A 22,642-nucleotide genomic window follows, 5' to 3' on the forward strand; every position below is an offset into this window, starting at 1 on the left:
CTGTGATTACCGGGAGCGGTTACGGAAGCACTCCGAGCACCCTCAGCACTGCACGGCGAGCAGCGTGAGGAGGTTGGTGACAACGCGCTGTTCGGAATCCGGTGCGGGGTAAACATACAACTAAAATTGAGCTTTGACGAGTTTTGTAGCGCTGGGCCGTGTTTAACAACACCCGTGGAACCCCCGCTCCCTGCGCTGCGAGCCGGAGCAACTTCCCGGCTCCCCTCAGCCCTGGGCCCTGTTCCGGCGCCGCCCGGCAGAGGGCGCCGCGCGCGCCGCTCCCGCGCGGGGCCGGGCGGGGGCCGGGCCGCGCCTCCTCCATCTTCGCTCCGCCCGCGGCCCCTCCGCGCCGCGGGGCCGAGCGGGGACTGCGCGCCCGTCCCGCCCCGCTCGCCCGCGGCGCCGGCTCCGCAGACCTCCCGCCGCAGCACGCCGCGCCGGGCTCCATGCCGCGCTCCGGGATGCCAGGAGGTGCGGCCGCCCCGCTGCCGGGGGAGAGGGTGGGTCCGGGGGTTCGGCTCCGCGGGCGGTGGTGCGGGTGCGTGGATGGACGGACGGACGGATGGACGGACCCGCCGGGTCGTGCCGCGCGGGAGAAGTTGCCGCGGTTTTGGGACCGCTCCGGCCGGGATCTCCCGTCTCGCTGCTGGTGGCATCCCCCGCGCCGGTCCGGCTGCTCCGAGCGCCCCGGCTGTGCCGCCGCGGGAGCAGCGGGCAGGGCGCGGAGCCGGCAGCCCGTGAGACAGGGCAAGTTGGGATGGGCACGGGCAGCGCCCGCCGCCGCCGCCACCGGCGGGCTCGGCGCGGGCACCGCCGCAACTCCGCTCCGCCGAGCAGCGCGGAAAGTAGCGCGGCTGCCGCGGGCAGCGCGATCGCGGCTGGCTCCGGGCTCTCTGTGGCGCAGGTTGGCTTCCAAACCCTACTTTTTCACCTGCCCACCCACCCCCGGTCACAGCATCGCAATGTGTTTGGGCTGTCTTTTTCCCTCCGTCGATTCTTCAGTCAGTGTTTTTAAACAGGGCACGCTTATACGCTCCTTCATTAACCGTTCATTACTTTGAACGTTCGTTCTTAATTTGTGCTCGTCCTTGTATTTATTTTGCGTATTATTATTTATTCAAGGTCAAATCGTATAGAGTTGGGACTTTATTTATGTGAAGATATGATGAGGACTCTGTGATGCTGTTCCTTTCCTCCTCCTCCTCTCCCTCCCACTCCTGTGCCTGCCTGAGCGTTTCTGTAGAAGGCTTTTAAAAGAATAGATGAGGGTCATAAAAAAGTACTTGCTGACCACTGCCTCCAGTTTTTTTTGTATAATTGAAATATATTGGTGAATTCCTCTAATGCAAACAGAAAGTCATCTTAAAGAATTGATTGCCTGCGGATGTAATTTTTGGAACAAGTTGTACAGGGAATGTCTGTTGTGTGTGCAGGTGAGTGGCGTAATCTACCTGTTAGAACTGGGTACCGCTGAAAGTACCTGTGAGAGGATGTGATGGTAGAGAGCTGCTGTTTGTGCCTTGTGTCACACAGGTGCCTTGCATGGCTGCTCAACTTGCTTGATGAAATCTTCAAACTTTAGGGAAACTGAAAGAAGTAGTGAGCTCGTTAGTATCTGAAAAGATCCCAGTGGAATACCATGTCAGAGGTGAAAGAGATGGTGTTAAAGTGAGGTGCTGGAGTTCGGGGCTGCTTCCCAAGGAAGGCAGGCAGGGCTGTGTCGGGGTGTGTGAGGTGTGCGGGCTCTGCTGTTCTCGGCTGGTCCACGGGGCTGAGGCCAGCTCAGAATGCACAACTTTGTGTCTTTGCGGGGGCAGGCTCGGGGTGTTAAGTGCTGAATTTCCCTGAGGATGCAAGCAGGGGGATGCTGTGCCTGCCTGTACCTTACATAGTGCCGAGCTGGTTTTAGAGCATTGTGCAAGTTGCTGCTTTTACTGCTGCAAACATAAGCAAGGAGAGCATGACCCTGCTGTGAGTTGTGACGATTTTGCTGCTTGCTTTGGTGGGACTGGATAAAGTTTCCATTGTTAATTCTTACAAAAATTATCAAGACACTGTTCTCAGCAGTCTTTTCTGCAAGACGAGGGAAGCGCAGGAGATTGTACACTCTGCTTTTTTGTCTTGGTTCTCTGAGGGGAAGCTGCGTCTAGTCGTCTTCCTACATGAAAACAGAGGATTTTCTTTTTTAGATCACAGCATTGAAAAGCATTTTCTGAAGAATCAGAAGTAAACATAATTCATTAGTAAACTTCCTCTTCAGCTTTGCCTCGATGATGTTTCAAAGATCCCATTTCACTCTGGTAATGGAAGACCAAAAGAGCTGTTAAGCTCCATCTGTATGCATTAGGGTAGGTGGTTGATTTGTACCCTGGGGCCATATTATCTGCTATTTCATTACTTCTGGATCAGTAATGATATTCAGGAAAACGGTATTTGTAGTGACTGCTTTCTAGGGATGCCTGCTCACTAGAAAGCCTCGCCGATAAGATCGTGCCTGCCGCGTGTTTGCTGACGTGCTGCGCTGGCGGAGGCACCCGGGCTGCTGCCTTCAGTGGCACAGAACTTCTGGGGTTTCTGGGTGAGAAATGGGGATTCCCAGGGTCTCCTTGCTCCTTAATGGATTTTTTTTTTTTTTTTGCTTAACCAGTATTTGGTGGCTTACTTGCCCTCAGGTGAGCTGAGCTCTTGTGCATGTTTAGACGCTTTCTCCTTTAGTGTTTGGGTACAGCTGCAACTACCCCAGTGGCTGGGAGCAGAGGAGAGCACATGAGGAACCTGAGTTGGGGCAGAAGAAATGTCCCAGATGCTGCAGGTACCCTGTGCCAAGCTCAGTGCTGAATAATAGCAAAAAGGTAGCCATGTAAGAGTGGTTTTGGGCAGAGGAAAACCCAGGTGGTGATTGTACTTGGGAAGCTTTTGCCTCCCTGTTGGTAGGTGAGCAGGGGGGTTGTGGTGGAAGATGTGCTGTGATGTGAATGGTTTCATCCCGGTGTCCAAGGCAGCTAAGCTTGTCTGGCTTTGTAGGCTGTAAGCAAAGAATGGGATAAGAAAATGCCAAAAAAATAAATTACCCTGAGTTGACAGTGCTTCACTGACACCACAAGTACCTCTGTCTGCTTTGCTTCCCTGCCCTGAACCGCTGCTGGCATCCCTGTACCTTAACTGAAGTGGATTATGAAAGCTGTGCAACAGGGATGCTGTTTCAGATTAAAGAGGTGGTGGAAATGCCCCCAGGCTGTTGTTCAGGGAGGTAAGTTTTTTATTCCCCATTAGAAGTGTATGCTGGGCTTTAATGGGTTGTGCTCAATGCTGTGGTTGGGGGAAAGCAGAGACCTGTCTGCTTGAGCCACCTGACACAGAGCTGGTTTGGGGAACTTCCCCAGGCATCTTGTAGGTGAGGGAAACTGACCCCATGGACTGCCTCAAAGTGTGTTCAAAAACTGTGTGTCTGGCTTGTCAGTTTTCAGGAACTTTATTGAATTTTGGGGGGCTTGTTCCAGTATGGTGAGACGAAAGCATTGTTTTCACAAGACAGAGCTGCTCTGTGGTTTGTTAAGGTAATAGAAAATGAAAAGTTGTCTGGTTCTGGCAGCAGTTCACAGGCTCCGGTGCTGCCGGGTGCGGCTGAGGATGGGGAGTCCTGCTGGGGCTGCCTAGGGGTGAGAGCTTGTGTGTTTTTCCTCTAAACCAGAGAAGCTGAGAAGCTGTGGATGGGCTGTCATGCCTTGTTATAACTGAGTTTTATGATACAATGGCATCAGACTTCATGGCCAAGCTCTGTGCAGTTATGTGTGTTTCTCAGTGTTCTAAGTCCTCTCACATTGTTGAGTTTTTGCCCACACATCATTGCTTCAGTTCTTTACCTGAACTTTGAGAATATTGATTTTTTTTTTTTTTTACTGAGATTGCATTCCAGCTTTTCTGTTATTTGCCCCAGTATCATGTAATGGAAGGTAACTGTGAAGGTGGGGTGTGAAATGGGGGTATGATTGCCAGGGGACACCAGGATGCAGCTGAGGGATGCTGAACTCTGCTGGGCTCCTTCTGGAAGCTGGGCATCCCATCTCATCCAAAGCTGCTTCTGGGGTGGTGAAGTGGGTGCTGTGGCAGGAGAAAAAGATGAAGCACCACAGGCAAAAGAAGGACTGTTTATTTGAAGACAAAAAGAAAACCCAGGAGTTGTGCCAGAGGATGAGAGCCGTGTGGGTCATTTAGAAGCAGGAGCTCTGCAGGGAAGGCAGGTTTCTCTGCTTGCTCTGTGAGGCTGCAGAGACCCAGCCTCTGAGTCACTGCTGACCTGTCCTACCTTACTTCTGTGTCTAAGCACAAGTGCCCACTGTCTGCAGTCTGGTTTGGAACAAGAGAGCAAAAAAATACTGTGCTTTGGACTGGCAAGCTTATCAAGAGCATGCTGGTAATGCTCTTTCTGCTTTGAATGCTTCCTTATTGAGTCATCTTCAGACATTCTTTTGTACTTCTGCTGTATTTAGTTAAAACACTTGAGTATTAAGGACATGCTGCATCATTTTTGTTGGGAATGCTTTTAGTTGTGCTTCTTTTCCATTGTGATTTTTATTTGTTAAGCTTTTGTTCTGATTGCAACAAAATCTTCTGCAAATTTTTTTTGGAAAAGCATCTTAGTTTTTCTTTTCAGTCCCATCTAACTACATATTTGTGTCTGAAAATAAGGTAACTACTTTAAGAGGGGATTGTTTTTTTTTTTTCTATACCATCTGCACTGACAGAACAGGCAGCTCTTTTGAGAAAGTGAATGGAATGGGTAAGGAAAGAGGTTCAAGGGCCACCAAAAAGTGAACAAAAAGCTGTGTTAGTGATGCAGGGCCAGAATGTGTGTGTGATGTGTTGTGCCCATGCATGTCCCAGGCAGGTGGGGAAGGAATCCTACACAAGATGAGCTCCTGTCTGACCCCTGTGGTGGCTCCCTTGGTTGTGCAGACTCTGTTGATAAAGGCAGGATGTGCAAACCTGTATACAGAGCAATGAGGTTTCTCATTGTAACCTGAAAAGCTAGAAAGAAGCAGGAGAGAGGGAAAAGGGTTTTACAGGTGGAATGAAGATTTAACGGTACTTAAAAACTACGAGAAAATGGAGAAATAGTCACTTTCCTGACTCAGTTGCTTAAACAGAAAATGTTTGTGCAGGAAAGGGATATTCTCTTAGGGAATAGTGGATATTTTTGAAAGGTTGAATGTAGGATAACTTAATGTGGCAAACTTTTGATCCCAGCCTTGTTAGGAGCGAGGGGGGATTCCTTATGTGTCTTGAGGTTGCCAGGAATGGACAGAAAGACACAATGTGCCATTTGGCTCTGTCACACTGGCATAGCCTTCCAAAAGAAAGATAAATGAAACAATCTTTTCACTCGTTAGGTATAATTGGGGCTGTTTCTGATCCATCTCCCACAATAACCTGTAATTCACATTGGCATTGTTTCAGCACATGGTGACAGCAGTAGGGAATTCTGTCTGCTGTGTGTTCAACAGGGATTTCTGAAGAGGATAAGTTGCCACAGCACATTGTGGGATATATAAGTGTGTGTGTGTATATATATATATATAGTGGGATATATAAGTGTGTGTGTGTATATATATGTATACATATGTATATGTAATTTTTGTCCATGTATAACAGGACAGTGGTACCGAGTCTTTAGATAGATGTTTTTATCTTGCTTAAGTATCTATTTTAACTGAATTGCTGGGTTTTCATTGCAAAATTGATGTCAGCAGATAGCAGAGAACAGAGCAGAGAGCCTGAGGGCACTGCAGTGTGGGGGAAATGACTCCTGGGCATTAACATATGCCTTTTGAAACACTTCTGAGAGCTGTAGGCTGCAAATATTTATGATTCTGTAATTGATTTCAGGTATCTGTAGTAAATAGGATATACACCTTTGGTAAAGGAGGAAGCAGCAGTCTCTGTGATTGCCATTTTCTCCAGCAATGGTGCAGTTTATGGAGCATCAATTTTTAGTGTGTGATATTTATTCAGGAAAGAAAACTTAGGTGGTGGGAGGCTTGACAGTCACGGCAAACTATTTTCCAAAGTCATCCTAACAGAAACATGCAATAGCATTTCTTCTTGTGCTTTTTTTTTTTTTTTAATCTGTGTGTGCTTTGTTTTCCTATTTAAAAATTTTTCTGTGTTCTGCTTTGTGAAATGTTTTGAAATAGTCAAAAAGATCACCTGTCCTGTGTAGGAATATCCATTGAATTAAACTACTGTTAATAAAACAGAGAACACACCGGCTGTAATGGGTGGAGGAGCAGCCTGAGGATGTGGCACAGTAAGGGTGAGCACTACCCCGCTGTTAATGAACGGGATTAAAACTGGCGCTCATGGGCGGGGGAGGCTCTCCACGGGCATGGAGTCTGTTCTGTGCCTGCCTTTTTGTCTCTAGGGGCTTGAAACAGAGCTCTCTTCCAGAGCCTTTCTGAAGCTCAGCACACATGATTTGTATTCTCCCAGAGAGTAATTTGTCAGGAGATGAACAGCAATATGCTCAGTGTTTGCTGCAATAGGAAAGACAAGTCCGGTTAAAGACTTATTTCTTGGAGTAAAGTAATTTTTAAACTTTCCATCATAAAAAAAAGTCATAAATACCCCTGCCTGGCCTAGATTTTTTTTCCATCTCAAGTACTTTGGTGGCAAATTCAGGTGTGCAGGAAGTGAAGCAGCCCAGAGCTTCCAGCTGGGGAGGACACAGGGTTGGTCCCATTGCTCATGAGAGGTCACTGGCTCAGAAGTCAGATGATTTGGGAACTTGGGAAATTTGTCTAGACATTGCGATGTATTTTTAAGTAAAACTTTAATGCAAAATGGAAATTGAAACAAAATAAACAAAAGGTTAATTTTCCCTGAAACGAAGCCATAATTTTTCCGTAATAAAACTTGGCTGACTAAATGAAAGCTTTAGTGTTGATTTCTAGCAGAGGCAAAAACAAAATAAGCATTCAATTCTAGTTCAGTTTTTTTCCTTTGGGAAGGAATGTGTGGAGTGTGTGGCACTTCTTTTTTCTCTTTTTCTAAATTTTTTTTTTTTTTCATTAACAGTGAAGCCAAATCATGTCCAGCTCTCTGTGCACTGAGGCTTTCTGTCTTCCTGTTGCTTCTTTGGGGCAGAGCTGGGAATGATTCTTCTTCAGTATCTGGTGTAAATTAGGTTTTATGCCCAGATTGGATGGGAGTCTGAGCCACCTGATTGAGTGGAAAGGTTCCCTGCCCATGTCAGGGGGTTGGAGTGGGATAATCTTAAGGTCCCTTCCAACCCAAACCGTTCCATGTTTCTATGATTCTGTTGAAATTTGGTACTGGGATGAGGGAAAAGGGATGTGTGAGTGACAACCGAGAGAAGATGGCAGCTTGGAATGGAGCTGTGATGTGATGGAGTTTTGGGGTCTGCCAGTGGGAACAAGAGAGGCAGGCAAGTGAGCTGGTGTTCAGGAATGGGTTTGGACTGTATATGTGTTCAGAAAGCAAGTGGCTTGAAGCCTCTGATTGGCAGGGAGGGAAGAAAAGACATGAAAAGGAGACATGATGCAACTTTGATTTTAGTTATCTGCAGCAAAAAAAGGGATGTTTTGTGCCACTTTGACTGTGAAGGAAATAGGAGCCACAAATGAGAGGTTTAATGAGCAACAGGATGGAGACAGACATGGTGGAGGCTTGTCAGGATTTGTTTTTTCCCTTAAAATCTGTAAAACCCTATTCCCATCCTTCAAAAAGCCTCTATATATTTAGGAACATCAATGGTAATATATCATGTCAAATTCGTTTGTTATATCTGCTTCTATCATGTCTAATTTTGGCAGGAATTATAACACTAATTACATTTACTGTCAAGTTGATTGCCCCTTCCCTGTGCAGCTCTAGCTGAGCCTGTCTTGCTCTCTGTTTAAATAGGTATAACTTTTTTTCCCTGGCTATTTGGAAGAGTCTTGGCTGTGGAATACCCTTTCTCTGGGTCTAGAGAAATATCAGCTTTTCAGTCTTCCAGATGAGCTGTAACGACTTTCTTATCAGAGAATGTTTAAAGGAGAAAGGTATTGATTTCTTTCTATCAGATTTCTTTTTTTTTTTTTTTTTTTTTAAATTTGAGAGAGGGATTGGGATGGATAGAATATATATATATATATTTCTTTTGGAGTATATGTATGAGGTATTTGCCACCTTGTAAAAGACTACCATATGTCCATATGTTAATTACTTGTTGAAAAGAAAATGCAAGAGGCTTTGTGGGGCAGTTTTGAACATGACATTGACCATTCTTGGTTTTTCAGGGTATCAAATCAGCCTCTGTGTTTGACAGCTTAAAATACAGATTAGATGAAGACAGTGAATAGTAGACACATTATTTTGATTCTGGGATGCTCTTTATGAATATTTCTGAAAGAAGCAACAGGGCAGCTGAGTAAGAAGCTGTGGGGAAAAATGTGAGGCAAGAAGGTTGAGTAGGGAGTGATATTAGCAGGAATAAAGAAAATGGAACTTGGCACTGTGGCTTCACTGAAAATAATCATAGCAATAGGCATCCTCCTGCAGAGGATGATGAGGGGGAATGCAGTATGGGATGCAGAACTTCTATGGAAGCATTTTCAAAGCGTTTTGCCAAAATACCTCTGGAAGGCAGAACCTGAACTGCAGTAGTTTGGAAGGGCAGAGTTTGGGAAGCATCTGATCCTGCAGAGGAGCACATTTGGAAGTGAAAAATTTGGAAATTACTTTTCCAAAATGAACTCCAGTTTGAGGTTAGGATTAATGCCTGTCTGCCTTTAGGAAGATACAAATAGTGACTATTTTCTGCTAAACTTGAAAAGAAAAATCCGAATAACACTACTGGGACTGAGAGTTAAAGGTCAGAAACTCTGAATAGCAGCATTAATTGCTCCCTTTAAAGGATATAAAGGATCAGAGTCTTTCAGGGCTTGTCTAAGGAGGAGAGCAATATTAATGTCAGTAAAGGATGATGCAGCAAGACTCAAAAAGGGGAGGGGGGAGGTTTTTTCGTTTGTTACTCCAAAATAAGATCAACCTTCAATTTACTTGGGTGTAACTTTTGAAGTATTGCAGTGTTGCTTCAGTTGGGTGTTGTGTTTAATACTTTTTATTCCATTGAGCAGGATCAAAGTGCAAGAAATATTACCAGCAGGATTAGATGTTGCAGTGCACACAGGATTGCCTTGGCCCATCCAGTGCAGTGAACTTATTTCCTTATTTTTTAAAGGTTTAAGCTCTTTGTTGAGATTGTTATCACAGCCTTTCAGCAAATGATGCCACACTTGATTTCTCACCTTTGTAATCTTCAGGTTTGAACCAGTCTTTGCAGGTTGTGCTCCATTCTCTTAGGTGGTGTTTTAGTGTTACTGACTCTAATTAAGAAATACGGGGTGCCTCAGAAAAAATGAATTATCTTATGCATATTCCTACTGTTGCTGACCTCTTATCAATAGTTCAGGCTATGTGGGAAAAATGTAAATATTGAGGGAATCAGTGATATATGATAGAACTTGTTGAAATGGATTATGCATTTTTAACATGGTGATAATTTTTAAGGAGCCTGGGTTCCCACAGCTGCCTGTGAGATTCTGTATAATAATGAGGCTATTTCTGCTTTCCTTCTCTCACTCATATATTCAGAAGATTACTTACATGCTTTTTCATGCAAGGAAGGGTTTGGAAATCAGAACTTCTCAGTGCTGAAGAAACAAATAAAAAGCTTTGTTTTATCTACAGTTAGATTTGCAAAGGAGTCCTTGTTGTAAAAGCACCTGATGCTAAAAATGTTGTTGGGTTTTTCTTACTCATTTTCTTTGCATGAGGAAAAACCCTGTTTCTCTAGGGAATGAGGAGAGTTGAGGGGAAATTATCTTAATTTTCAAACAAGAATGCTTTTAAAGTATTTACATTTGTTTAACTTCATAGCCATGGGTGGCAGATTTCTTTTTCTTCTCTTGATTTCATATATGCTTCTTGATGATCTGTTGAAAAAGATTTAGATTTGGCTTTTTCAGTTAAAATAAGAGAAAGTACTTGCCTGCTGACTATTTTTTTTGTTTAACTTCTAGGAGCTTGCCTTCACTGGGATAGATTTTAGATTTTGTAAGCAAATCCTGTTGGACTATGCAATGATGTGTTTGGATTAAGTTTCCTTCCTATTGCACATTCTAGAGGAAAATGTATTTTCTGTTAGTCTGGTAGATGGTTGTATAGGATAGATTTTGATTGCTTCTGAAACAGCAGAAGTCTCCTAGGCAATTCTATTAAATCCCAGGTAGTTCAAGGGAGGGGAGGGAAAGGCTGGGCTCAGGTGAAATGTGCGTGAAGCTAAAAAACTTCTGATGCTGAGGATCTGGCATGGAACGTGGTAAGTAAAACATAAGGTTGCATACTGAAGATGGTTAAAAAGTTGTATCCAATACTTCCAGCTCTTTCAATACACTTTTAGAGTGCCTCAGTGTTCTTGATTTTTGCATTTTTCTCTCTGTATTTTTGTGATTTCTCTAAAGATGACGTGAGCTTGCCTGTTGGATCAAATAACAATGAAGAAGGAAAACACTTAAGCTTAAACTCAACTTTAAATACTTGAAGTATTTAATTATAGTAAGTGTATTAAAAAAAAGTTCAGTTGATATTTGGCAGAGCCAAGACTTATATGCTTAGGATGGACAGTGCAGACCTCATCAGGCAGGTGTTCAAGATCTGGTGTTCTCCCTGTAGACTGGATTTTTGTGCTAACAACGTTTGCAGTTATGCATTGTTGAAAATACTTGCATTTTCTGTGGATTCAAATCTCTGAAAACAAATGGTTGCAGGTTGAAATATTGGCAGCCTGGCAGGGTATTTAAGCTTGCACTGTAGATTACTGTTATATTTGTTTACTATCTGGGGATGCTGCTTGCAGAGCTAAAAACCCTCTGAGCTGATCATTATCAAGCTTGTAAAAGGAGTAGCAAAGGAGGAGTGTCAAATTCCATCTGACATCCGAATAAAGGTTTTTTTTGAAGTGAGCTTATCTAAAACTTAAAAAAATAATACAGTAACTAATGCCTGACCTTTTAATTAAAATTTCACTGTTTTTTTTTTAGGAGTTAGTTCTGTCAAGATACTTTTGCAGTGTAATGCTCTTGGTGGCAGAGGTTTTTGTATTCTCCTCGACGGATGAATGATTAATGATCTCAACACTGCCTTCTGGATCACCTTGTAAGAGGTCTCCTTCATCAATCTGGCAAGGGGATTGTATGGCAGTTTGCACCCTAATTACAGTCCCCAGCTGGGGATGTGCTGCTTAACAGATTACTTGCAGCAGAACTGGAGTCAGTGCAGATATGGATGGCCACGCAGTTGTTTGATGCCGGGCTTCTAAAATTAGATTTCCTTCTGGAAAAAAACATCCACTTCATATAAGCAGTGCAGCAGATTAAAGTGTTTAGCTGGAATTAACTCTGTAACTGAAAGGTTTAATAATAACAGCGCTTCTGTGTTTCCCTGTTTTCATTGTTTCCCTTCCCTTCTCTTGCGGTCTGATAGACCAGGGCAGTATTGCAAGCCAGAAATTTTATTACTAGTGGAAACATTAAGGTATTCCACAGGGCAAAACAAAAGTGATTCAAAAGGTGCTTTTACAGATAATAAGTTTTAGCATTGAGCAGTTTACCCAGAAGGCAACAGATTATTTCTAGTGGTCTGTCATTATTGTTGGCCTTTTTTTCTGGCTCATTTGTGGTGTAATGCTGCTCTCAATTAAGATGTATTTCGGTGAGAACTATGAATGACAATGTCCACCAAGCATATTGCTAAGCATATACATCCGTGCCTACTGCTCAGGCTGACAACTCTCTGAGTGTGTTGCTGAGAAACAGCTCATTTAAGGACTAAGGCAAGGAGGAAAACTTGCACAGGATCCAGCCAAACACTAAAGCAAAGTGCCCATTTGGTATTTGAAAATGGCAAGATTTTAGGCTTGGGAAGGATGTAATTGCCAAATGATTTTCCAGGTTTGTATCAGTGTTTTAGGAGTCAATATTGCCAAAACACATAACATTGTGAATATCATGACAATCTGGGAAAAAAAAAATTAAGGTTTTTTTTCAATGATAGGAATTTATTTTCATGGTCTCAGGGTTTAGGTGCTGGCAACTTCCCACTGAGTGACATGTATTGGAAGGATAAAGGCAGTAGAGAGGGATACCAGTAGACTAAGGATGGAGGTGGAATATTAACTATTTGTGCTTGTATCCTGAAGAATATGAGAATTGAAGAGATTGATATTTGTGCTTAGGACAGTAGAAACCTTCAGCAGTGCAGTGGCTGCTGTGAAGGTGGGGGTGTGAATGTTTGACATCATCTAACTTGAAAGAGGAAAAAAAGTCTTTACTAGTCAGTGAAAAATTAGATTACTGTACCTGACCTGTGGTTTAATGCTGTGGAATGGCAGCGAGTCTGAACAGTCTTCTCCCTTTGTGGGAACTTGACTTTTGGAGTATGGGAAGGAGCTGATAAGTGTGTGTCAAGTAGGAGTTTATCACTGTGTTATCCTAGGTTTGGAAGAAAATCTCGGAAGTTTTTACTCCTAGAGATGGTCAGTGATTGGTTATGCTGTATTTACTCTTTCTAGGTTTCCCTCCCATGAGGAGTGGAGGAGTTGACTGTAGAGGTGCTGTATTGTCTGGAAATCACATTACACTCTATGGTAAAAACACTTGCAAGAGATGGTTTGGAAGGCTCTGGTTTCTGTGACCCAGGTTTGCCCTAGGTTGAGACTCAGGGCTTTCCCTGTTTGCTTCCCTCTTGCTCCTTTGACTCCCACCACAAGTGAACAGTCCTTCAGTGCTCCATCCTCTCAGCTAAAAACTAAAGGCTGGCTCTTCAGCTTCTTTTATTGTCTTGTTAAAAAGCAGATGCAGTGTTTTCTCCCTATCAGTCTTCTAGATGGGGGAGCAGCACAGTTTGGTGTTCTTGTGAGCTTCATCACTCTTCTGTTTGCAGAAGCAATTGGAAGGAAATGATCCAGGTCGTCGTTATTACTCATATTTTGTTTTTTTCCAGTTCTGCAGCTTCAGCTCCTTATTTGAGCTGCGTTGGCACGTCATGAAGCTCCACATTTTGGTCTGTACTCGTGCATATTAATAGCCCAGAGCTGCACAGCCTCTCCCTGATCTTGGTTTGCCATGGTGGCTCTCTCAGGTTTTGTTCCAGGACAAATACATTGTAGGTACTCAAGAGGAAAACATTTTCTCCTAAATTATTTTAGCAAATGGAAACCCTTTTTTACTCTGGCTGAAGACTTTGTCTTGGCTGTAAGCCTGAGAGATTTAAACATTTGCAGTTCCTTTTATTGTTCAAACCTGTGCAGCATATTTTAAGTGAGCGAGCAGTCTGTCAAGTTACTAGAAATCATTACTTTGCCAGAGAGTTATCGAATGGATGTGAAAACAGGTGTTTGTCAGATTTTTACCTTCTGGACTGAATATTTTTGATGTTTGGGAACTTTTATCTGCAGTCAGCCATTGTGCTTTGGAGAGGAGAAGGCTTAATTCAGATTATCTGAGCAATCAGGGAGCAGAGATGCGGGTCTGTGATTCATAATTGAAATTTAGCCTTTAGATTAACTTCATTAGTATGCTGTTGAACAAGGACAGGATGTTAATAAATGAAAAAATCCTTCTGGGTTTAAGCACCAAGAGCCGCAATAGGTTTTTGCAGTTCATGAAGAATTTTTATTTTTGCTGTGACAGCATTATTTTTGATTTGCCCATGCTCTTTGTCTTTATTCCTCAAAATTTTACAGAGATAAATAGAGAAAGTTTTATCTGATGTGAGATTAATCCCAAGATCCTTCTAGTAAAGCCATTTTCATAAGCCCCTCTGAGATCAAGAAAAGGAACATTAAAAAATAGACTTCAGTTTCCTTTCTAACTGATGATTTAGAGTAATGAGTGAAACCTGACTTATGTTCTTCAAAGACATAAACTTTCTGAGGAACTAGAAACTACAGAATCTTCAGTCATTATCTTATAAATGTTTATAAAATGTTTATTCTACTGAGATGACAAATACTGATTTCTGATTACTTTGTAAATTCTTGATCTTGAATTTAATTAAAGGACTTTTCAAACCTATATGGTTCTGTGTATATCTCACAGTAGTCCATGGGCCATCAGCATAGAAGGAAATATTCAGACTTCTCCAAGTAGAATTTTTTTGCACGAAATGAAGGCTAATGTAGTTGAGTTTTAAATGACTATGCTGTAATGGAGGAAATTATAATTGGCTTTATTTGTAAGAGGGTTTTTTCATTTTTATGTAATGTTTTTATGCTTTTCATGGTTTTATGAAAGATTTTGATAGATTCTCATTCATCTGTTGTAGAGCAGTACTAAGAAAGTAGGTTCACAAAAAAAAAAAGAAAGCCAGTTACCAGAATGGAAAAGAAGATATTAGAGATTTTTGGGTCCTTCCCATCTTCACAGTTGCTCTTGATCTGCCTAAAACCTGTAGCAGAATATTTTGAGTTGTCTGTACATTCACTCTTCAGCAGAGAGTCGTGCACTCGATGTAATCCTCTGTGCTTTGAGGTGCTGAGGCATCTGCTTCTGCAGGCAAGGATTATGGATGTAGCTTTTCTTCCTGCATTCAGCCTTGAGGGAAACACAGATTGCTGAACAACAGAGCAGATTGGTGTCTGCTGCTTGAAAGGCTGGGAGCTGAGTTTGAACTCCTGCATGGAGCCTGTGTGGGCCTGCAGGGGTTTGGGAAGCTTTGGGAATTGCTGCGGCTGAGAGCCTGGGATAAGGGCAGTTTGGAAAAGAGAAGTGAAGAGAAGAGCAGAAAGTCTGTGTTGTAATGAGTGGTGTGTAGAGACCTTCAGCATTTCCTTCAGTACTAGGAAAAGCACAGATTCTGATCTGACATACAGCAATGGGCTATGTTGCATTTTTCCACAGGGCTTGGCATGGGAGAGCACATGCTTAAGAAGCTCTAGAAAGTTGTGACTGAGAAAACATAGCTGGTATGGGGCAGCTTAAGATGTATGGAGTCTAATATCTTCCATTGTTTATCCCTGTGGAAGATGAGTCCTAGCCAGTAGACATAGCTCACATCCCAAAATGTCTTAATTCTCACAAAAAGCTGTTGGGAAACCTTGACTTGAGATACACTGCTGGAGTGTAGTGGGGGAAAATTGCACTTTCAGTGGTTTCTAGCTCACTACAACCACTCTGTAGGAGAAGTGAAATGATCCAGGCCCAAAAATATAAATTAAAAGTAATTTTAAACATGCTTCCTATATTTTTTGTTTTTGCATATTTGCTATGTCTTTGAGCAGTGCCCAGAGTATAACATATTGTGTTCAGTTTTAAGTAGAGAAGCCTGGTCTGTAAGAGTTTCCATTTTTCTAAGAGAAAATGATGCAGAGGGAAAGAAGAAAGAGAGCAAAGGGAGTAAATTGGAGAACTGTGGACTTTAGGTAACATTTAGCTGTAGTCCAATAGTACAAAGTTTGAATGATGAACTACCTGCTTGAAGACCAAAAGATAAACTCGATCTCCCCATAATCATTAACATTACACTTGATAGATGCTGTGAGAGCAAGCAGTGAAGATATTTAAATAAGGGATGCTGATGGCTTTGATTCACTTAGTGAAGTGGGGTTTCCAATAGGAAAATAATGTGAGAGAAATACATGAAATGTCTAAAGAGATTGGGAAAAAAAAAAAGTTTGCTTTTCAGGGCACCACTGTTGATGTTTCATTTTGACAAGATGCTGTAAATAAATTCCCTGGAGATCCTCAAGAGTCAAATATTCTTTTCCGTATTTTTTTTCTATAATTTAGAGCATTTCTGGTTACCAACATTTTTTTATTCGTCTTGATCCTTAAGTTGGATGGAATCCCCTCACCTTGGCAGCACCAGCAGGGGAGTATATTTAGCCTTTGCACACTCGTGGAAAACTTGGGTCTGAGCAAGGGCACCCACTGCCAGGTCTTGGCTGTCCTCACTCAATAGCTTTGCCATGCTGAAAGAGAAATACATGAACTAGAGATCGTGCTTAGTTCAAATGGCAAAATGCAAACAGTCATTTATGGGCAAGATCTGAAACAGTAAAATCCTGGATGGAGAAATGAGAGAAAATCTTCACTTCCTCGTTCATTTGCAAAGGTTAAAATGGGAAGGTTTGTCAGTGTGATGTGTTGGAGCCTCTCTTGATGTGATGGGGGTCAAGTGTTCCTCTTGCATTCTTGATGCTTCTCATAGTGTTAACTGGGGAATATTCATGAGTATGCTGGTGTTTATAGCCAGTCTGATGAAAGATGCAGACAAATTTAACCTTTTAACTATAATCGAGTTTATTTTTCTTACTCAGGGGTTAGCGTGACCAGTGAACTAAAATAGATTGTGCTTTTTCTTTATATTTATGCGGGTGAGAGGGCTTGAGGAAATGGCCTTAAGCTGAGATAGGGGAAATTCAGATTAGATATAAGAACAAAGCTTTTCCACTTTTTGGTGGAAAAGGGTGGTCAGGCATTGGAAGAGGCTGCCCAGGGAGGTGTTGGAGTGACCATCTGTGGAGCTGGATGATGAGGTTTAGTGGTTTAGGGGTACAGTGGCAGTGCTGGGCTGATGGTTGGACTGGATGATCTTAAAGGGCTTTTCCAACCTTGGCAATTCTGTGATCCTTTGCAGATCCAAGTGTGTATAATTTTATATAAAGTGATTACTTAATTACTTCTTACCTCAAAGAAGAATAAAACCCTTCTCCATCTTTTTAGTGATTTGACTGTCTCTGTATAAGGGGTCTCCTCTACTGAATCTTGTACCTTACTGTGTAGAAACTGTGATTCCAAACACAAATACTTAAAATACTCATTGCTAATTACTGGTCCTTGATTGAGACCATATCACAATGACAAGTACCTGATGTAGTGTGACTGACCCAGTCCATAAAACCTCTAAGAAGCCATAACACATGGATATCCTTAATCTAATGAAAAATTATGGTAATAAAGTTTAGTTTCTGTAAGACAAATGTGTATGAAATATAACCACAAGTGGAGACCTTTCAGTGAACTGACAGGTTTTCTGCTCTCTCTTCATTCTCTGCGCCATTTTTTCTGCTCATCACTTCTTTTCATGGACACATCCAAAAGATGAAATGCAAAATGGGAAAATGTTGAAACACACTGAAGTCAGTATGAGGTGTCTTGTTGACTTAAATGGGAATGCAAAAGCTAGAGGTCCTGTACTTAGCTTTAAATAAATTTCCCCTTGTATGGAAGCACTGTCTGGAAATAGACAATCAACATGCCTTGGAAGAATTTAAACAAAAATGAAAAGGCGAGAGTAGAGTCTGCTCCCAGCCTTTAATATAATTACTTTGATATTCCAGATTTTCCTATCATCCTTTTCTTAAGCAGTTCACAGAATCGCAGCCCGAGTTTTCCGAATGTCTGCTCGTTTGTGGAAGGTGTCCTGGTAGGCTGTTTCTATTGAAACAGAGCTTAATCTCTGGCTTCACTGATCCTCTCTTTTAGTCAGAGCTGTCACTTACTTCAGGTCAGTTCAGGCACACTATAAATCAGGACCTTCTCACTAGTCAATCACTGATTGATTTAGTTTTGCAGCACTCCAAGGCAGTCGTTTCTGGTTTAAAACTGAGTTAATGTGGCCTAACGTTAATGTAGGGTTGTGCATATGGCTGGGAGTTTGTGGATTCTGGAGCCAGGACTGCTTTGTTGCTGATTCACAGTGTGGGCATAGGCAAATAATTTTATGATTTAATGTAGAAATACTTGCTGTGCTTCAGTCTTTGTTTTTTGCCCCACTCTGTGTTAACTTGAGTTCTTTAAGGCCCTGGAGTTGGAGTGTTCAGAGTTATGTGGCCTCCCTAGTACCTGGAAATACTTGGAGATGGAAAACCATTTACCCTGGTGTGTGCCTCAGATGGAGACGTTTTTGCTAATGGAGCTTTAAAAAACAAAAAGCTATGTTTGCAAAGGCCTTTAACACTATTGCAGAACAATTGAAAGTAAGACTAAATGGGATTTTTATTTTCTTTTGAAGGTGTGTAAAGCCTTCATCCCATTCCTTGCCCTGTCTACACCACCACCCAAATACTGGAAACCCTCAAATCCTTTGCAGTACTGAATAGTGGATAGCGAGTGCATCATGATGGGACTGAATTCTGCATGATAATATTAAAAGTACTTGGGAGGGACCACATTCTCTGATGTGCAGTTTTGATTTCTGTGCTTCATACTGGATAAAGACTTACCAAGATTTGAGACTATTCCTGTGGAGGGAAGAGCTGTGTGTGATACTTGTGCCTCTCTGGGTTTCAAAGTTATCTCATGTGTATGTTCTGTAGCCTTTCCGTAATCTCAGAAAATGGGAAAGCACTGCTGGTGTGAAGATGCTAAACATTCCAGTTTATTAGTGAAAATAGAAAAATCTCTTGAAAAACATCCACCTTTTAAAATGCAACAAAGTTCAGACTTCTGTAATTGTTTCAAAATTGAATATGCTTTATAAGTAGTAACAAGTGAAACCTGTTTTCCTGAGGCAGATGAAACTACAAGGATAACCTATAGCAAATCAAAAGAAAGTAGGAAAAGACTTTCATCCTGCTATTTCCCTTCTTGCAGTCTGTGGGTCTTCCGCTGTGGTGTTCTCCTACTTTGAAATTGCCCCAGTTAGGTTGGTCTGAAGTTATTGTTGCTATGAGAGAAATGTTTTTTACATTACAAAGGTGTTTCATTTAACTACCCTTAGAAGGTGGGTATTTTTTCAGTTGTAGTTCCATTTCCAAAAATACAGCTATCATCTCAGTGAGGGAAGTAAGGAAATCTAAGAAATACATTTTCTGACAATATGTGGTATTTTTTTGTTTTTCAGGATGATTCTAAAATTCTGTTCTCTTGAAATAACAATGAGGAAATGCTTCTGGTTTTCTGGTTAGGAAAAAAAAGTGAACTATTCTGTCTAATCTGTGGAATATGCTTGGAACAATTCCAGAGCAGTGAGGGATCCTGTGGGCAGCGAACAGGATCCTGCAAGGCAGACTGCCCTCGGTGTTCAGCAGAGCATCTCTAACTTATTTAGCTCTTTTATGTCTCAATATTGGGTGTTGGCTGGGGAGTGATGGCTGCTGTTGTGTGCTGGGATTGCTGCTGGTGTCACAGGCAGCTGGATTGATGAATCAGGGCTCCCTGGGGGAGCTGTGCTCCCTGGGCCAGGCTGACACAGCACACGCAGCCACATTCTCAGCCTCCTGCAAGAGCACAAGCAGAGACCGTGGCCAAGCTGCACATTAGTCCAAAAAGGTTCTTTCTGTGCATCTTTAGCTTCTTTAAATATATGCCTGTATTTATGCCAGAGTTTCCAAGTAATTATTCTGTTAAAACATGAATATTTGAAGTAACTAAAACAAATGAGGTATGATAACGTGAAATACAATGGAATTTGCATAATCTGTTTAATAGATAGGAATTGTTACTGTGTTTAGTTTAATTTGTCATCATTTGCCCTGCTTTACCATTGTTTTGGATGCAAAAAAAAATCATGTCTAAGTACTCACTCTTCCACAGAGGCTTAATGGCATCCATAAGGGAGTTGGTTGCCTGACTCAGGAATTTGTCTGCTCATGTTTCCACCTCACCTTCTCTTTCCTGGTTCCTTCTTGCTACTTTAGACTTTGACCATGACAATACTTGAGTGGCAGTAGCTGTAGAGATGAGAATGAACTGAAGCCAGCCCTTGTAAAGCAGGGAGTTAATAATATATTTATAAAGATACTATATATAGGTACTTTGGTATCAATATATACTATTAAATAATGTATAAGGTATTTACAGGAAAGAAACTTTGGCTTTGCAGAAGCAATTGCACATACAATTACATGGCAATAAGCATCACATACTCTGTTGTAGGTATAGGTAATGTTAGACTGTTTAAAAACAAGTGGAAAATAGCTCTAAAAGTCCAAAATGGGCTAAATGCCATTGCAGATCTTGAAGCAGGTTATAAAATTGTTCAGGGAAATCTTTTGAGGTAGTAAACAGAATTTAAAAGCCCCACGTGACTTTGAAGTTGAGAATTGGAGCATCTTCTGTGAGAGATTTGTCAGTGTGGGAGAGCAGTGTTTTAGTGAGCTACTCCTAGAATAGATCCTGTGGGGAGCTCAGGATTATTGCAATCCTCTCCACCAAGTGTTGGGAATATTTGTTTGGCCTCACCTTCTTTAATAGAAGAAGTAAATGGTTGTGTGATAGGACTTTTGGGATTAAATAATGGGTTTTGATTATATGGAAGAAAACGGGAGCTACTCAGCAGTGTGGAAGATTGGTCTTCAACTCCAGTAAGGCAGGTGGCAGAAAACCCTGTGTAAATGTTAACACTTAATAAAATCAAAGCTTTTCTTTCTGTAATTTCACCATGTTTGCAGTAGAAAGGGGAAGAAGAGGTTAATAATTTATAGCATGAACAATATGTTGTGATAATGCAATTTCTGTTCAAAGGCATTAAGGCATGAGTATGTTTTCTACTTTCATACATGTAATCAAAACCAGATTAAAAAAAACAAAAAGAGACCCCCAATTCCCCCCAACAAATCCCAAACCAAAAAAAACCCCTGAAAATAAACAACCCAAAGGTCTGATAGATGTCTGCTTTGACCTGGGAAATCTTGTCCCGTGTCCCAACACCTCATATTTAAGCTATTTTTAGAGACATTTTTTTGAGATTGTTCTTGCTTGGAATAATATAGTAAGTAGTAGGATGAAAAGAAAAATATGGATAGCAGAGCCAAGAGGAGCAGTTGAGCTTAAGGGGAGGTGGGGCTCACTTCCAGCAGAGATGTCTGTGTTATGTGACCACGGTGCTGGAGGCAGTGCTGGACACGTGCAGGAGATGCACTTAGGGGCACATCCCTCTCCTGGGGCTTGGGAGAGAAACTCCTCCTGCCCTGGTTCTTCTGCCTACAAAGTGCTATGCCAAAGCTGCTTCTTTTCTGGCTTCCCAAGGTTAGGAGGAGAAGCCACCTCAAAGAGCTGCTGGCAAGCAGTGCTACCTTCCAAGTGTTTGTTTCTTAATCAGTTCCCTCATTTTTCTGTCACAGCTCCATCCTGGTAACCTCCGACAGGGATCCTTCCCTCCAAACAGCCTGACATTGAGTGAGGATAATGCACCGCTCAACGGTGGTGATGATAATGGATGCACTAATGTTATTTGACATGTATTTCATGTTAAAATTAATGTTGTCTCTGATGTTGTGAAGGTTGAATTCAGAGAAGATAATTGATTCTTGAGCTGAAAAGATGTCTTCAGAGTTGTTGGCAGTTCCTGGTAGTTCAGGTTGCAGGTGTGTCCTGGCTGTCATTCCACTTGCAGACTATCCTGGCATCCTGGTGGGTGAAGTACCACAAGTGGACATGTCCAACACAGAGAAACAGCAAAAACTGAGTGGTTTGGGAGTTTTTTTGCCTTTATACTAAAACCCCCAGGGTTTCTTGGAGTTACAAAGTGCCTGTATCATCTTTTTTTCATTTAGAGCTATGTAAATTAAAATGTGTGTGGGAAAGATACATGACTGATTTGCAACTAGTACTAGATAATTTACTAATTACTTGTGTTTTCCAGTGTGTAGGATTATCATTTTAGAATAAAAAAGCTGCCTCCAGAAGCTCTTTTGAATTTGATTTTATAGAAGATAGTGAAGGTTCAGGTATTCATCCTTGGAAATTCTTTTCAGGGTGGTGAAGCAGCCCTGGAATGAAGCAGTCCTTCATCCTCTGATTCTGGGTAGAAATACCTTGGATGGCTGGATGCTTATGTTAGTTGCATAATCAACAGTTTTTAGCCCAATAGCAAAGAATTCTGGCACTAACAGGTCCAATCTGTGTTGTTAAAGCTTTTTGTGGTGGAAGCTATCATTCTTAATGTGGAATTGCCTCCTGCTGTTACAGCACTGGGCATGTCATCTAAATAAGAAAGAATCTCCAAATAATACTAGCCATGACATATTAAAAAGTTTATATGATGTTTTAGTTATTTAATAAGTATTTAAAGTCTTTTAAATGATACCTTTCACTATGAATGTGCTATGACAGATTTAGTTATTTAATAAGTATTTGAAGTATTTTCAATGATACCTTTCACTATAAACATGCTATGAGAGAATAAATGACATCTTTAACATTTTGTTTCCAAGTTCCTCTATATTTTCCTGAATAACCAAGTGTATTTTCCTTGTTACTTGATTGAGACCAGAAAAAGTATTGTTTTAATCCATTTTTGGATAAAGCGGTAAGACTCTAACATGCAGCAGTCTGACAAGATGTTAATTCATTGTAATATTGTTATCAACAGACTTCTAATAACTTTAAATACACCTTTGTCATATTAAATGTTCATGTGGAGGTAGAATGGGAAAGGTTGTTTTCAAATTCAAGGAAAGTGCAAAAGAGTGCTATTTGTCCCTAATTAAATATTGAGGACTTTTGTATTCAATATTTAATTGGCCAGCTGTACGGCAGCGGAGTGGTGGAGAAATGATAAAACCCTGCATTTGCACTTAAAGACTGTTTTTGGGCAGTCAAGTGACCTGTTGCTAAATGAATTGGAAGGAAGG

General features: G+C 41.7%; 1 protein-coding gene across 4 annotated transcripts in view; it reads left to right on the plus strand.

The window, feature by feature from the left end:
- Nucleotides 1-339: 339 nt before the first annotated feature.
- The window catches only part of THSD7B (thrombospondin type 1 domain containing 7B), a 300,207-nt gene continuing 277,904 nt past the window's right edge, over nucleotides 340-22,642 (plus strand). For 2 of the 4 annotated variants that reach the window (XM_054636437.2, XM_077181740.1), the window contains exon 1: nucleotides 340-471. The gene's annotated coding sequence lies outside the window, so the exon portion shown is untranslated. Of the gene's footprint in view, nucleotides 501-2,291; nucleotides 2,349-22,642 lie in introns of those variants that run through there. The other 2 variants (XM_077181738.1, XM_077181739.1) reach the window with 2 other exon arrangements.

Source organism: Agelaius phoeniceus, chromosome 7, assembly GCF_051311805.1.
Source record: "Agelaius phoeniceus isolate bAgePho1 chromosome 7, bAgePho1.hap1, whole genome shotgun sequence".
In the NCBI taxonomy this organism is placed as follows: domain Eukaryota; kingdom Metazoa; phylum Chordata; class Aves; order Passeriformes; family Icteridae; genus Agelaius; species Agelaius phoeniceus.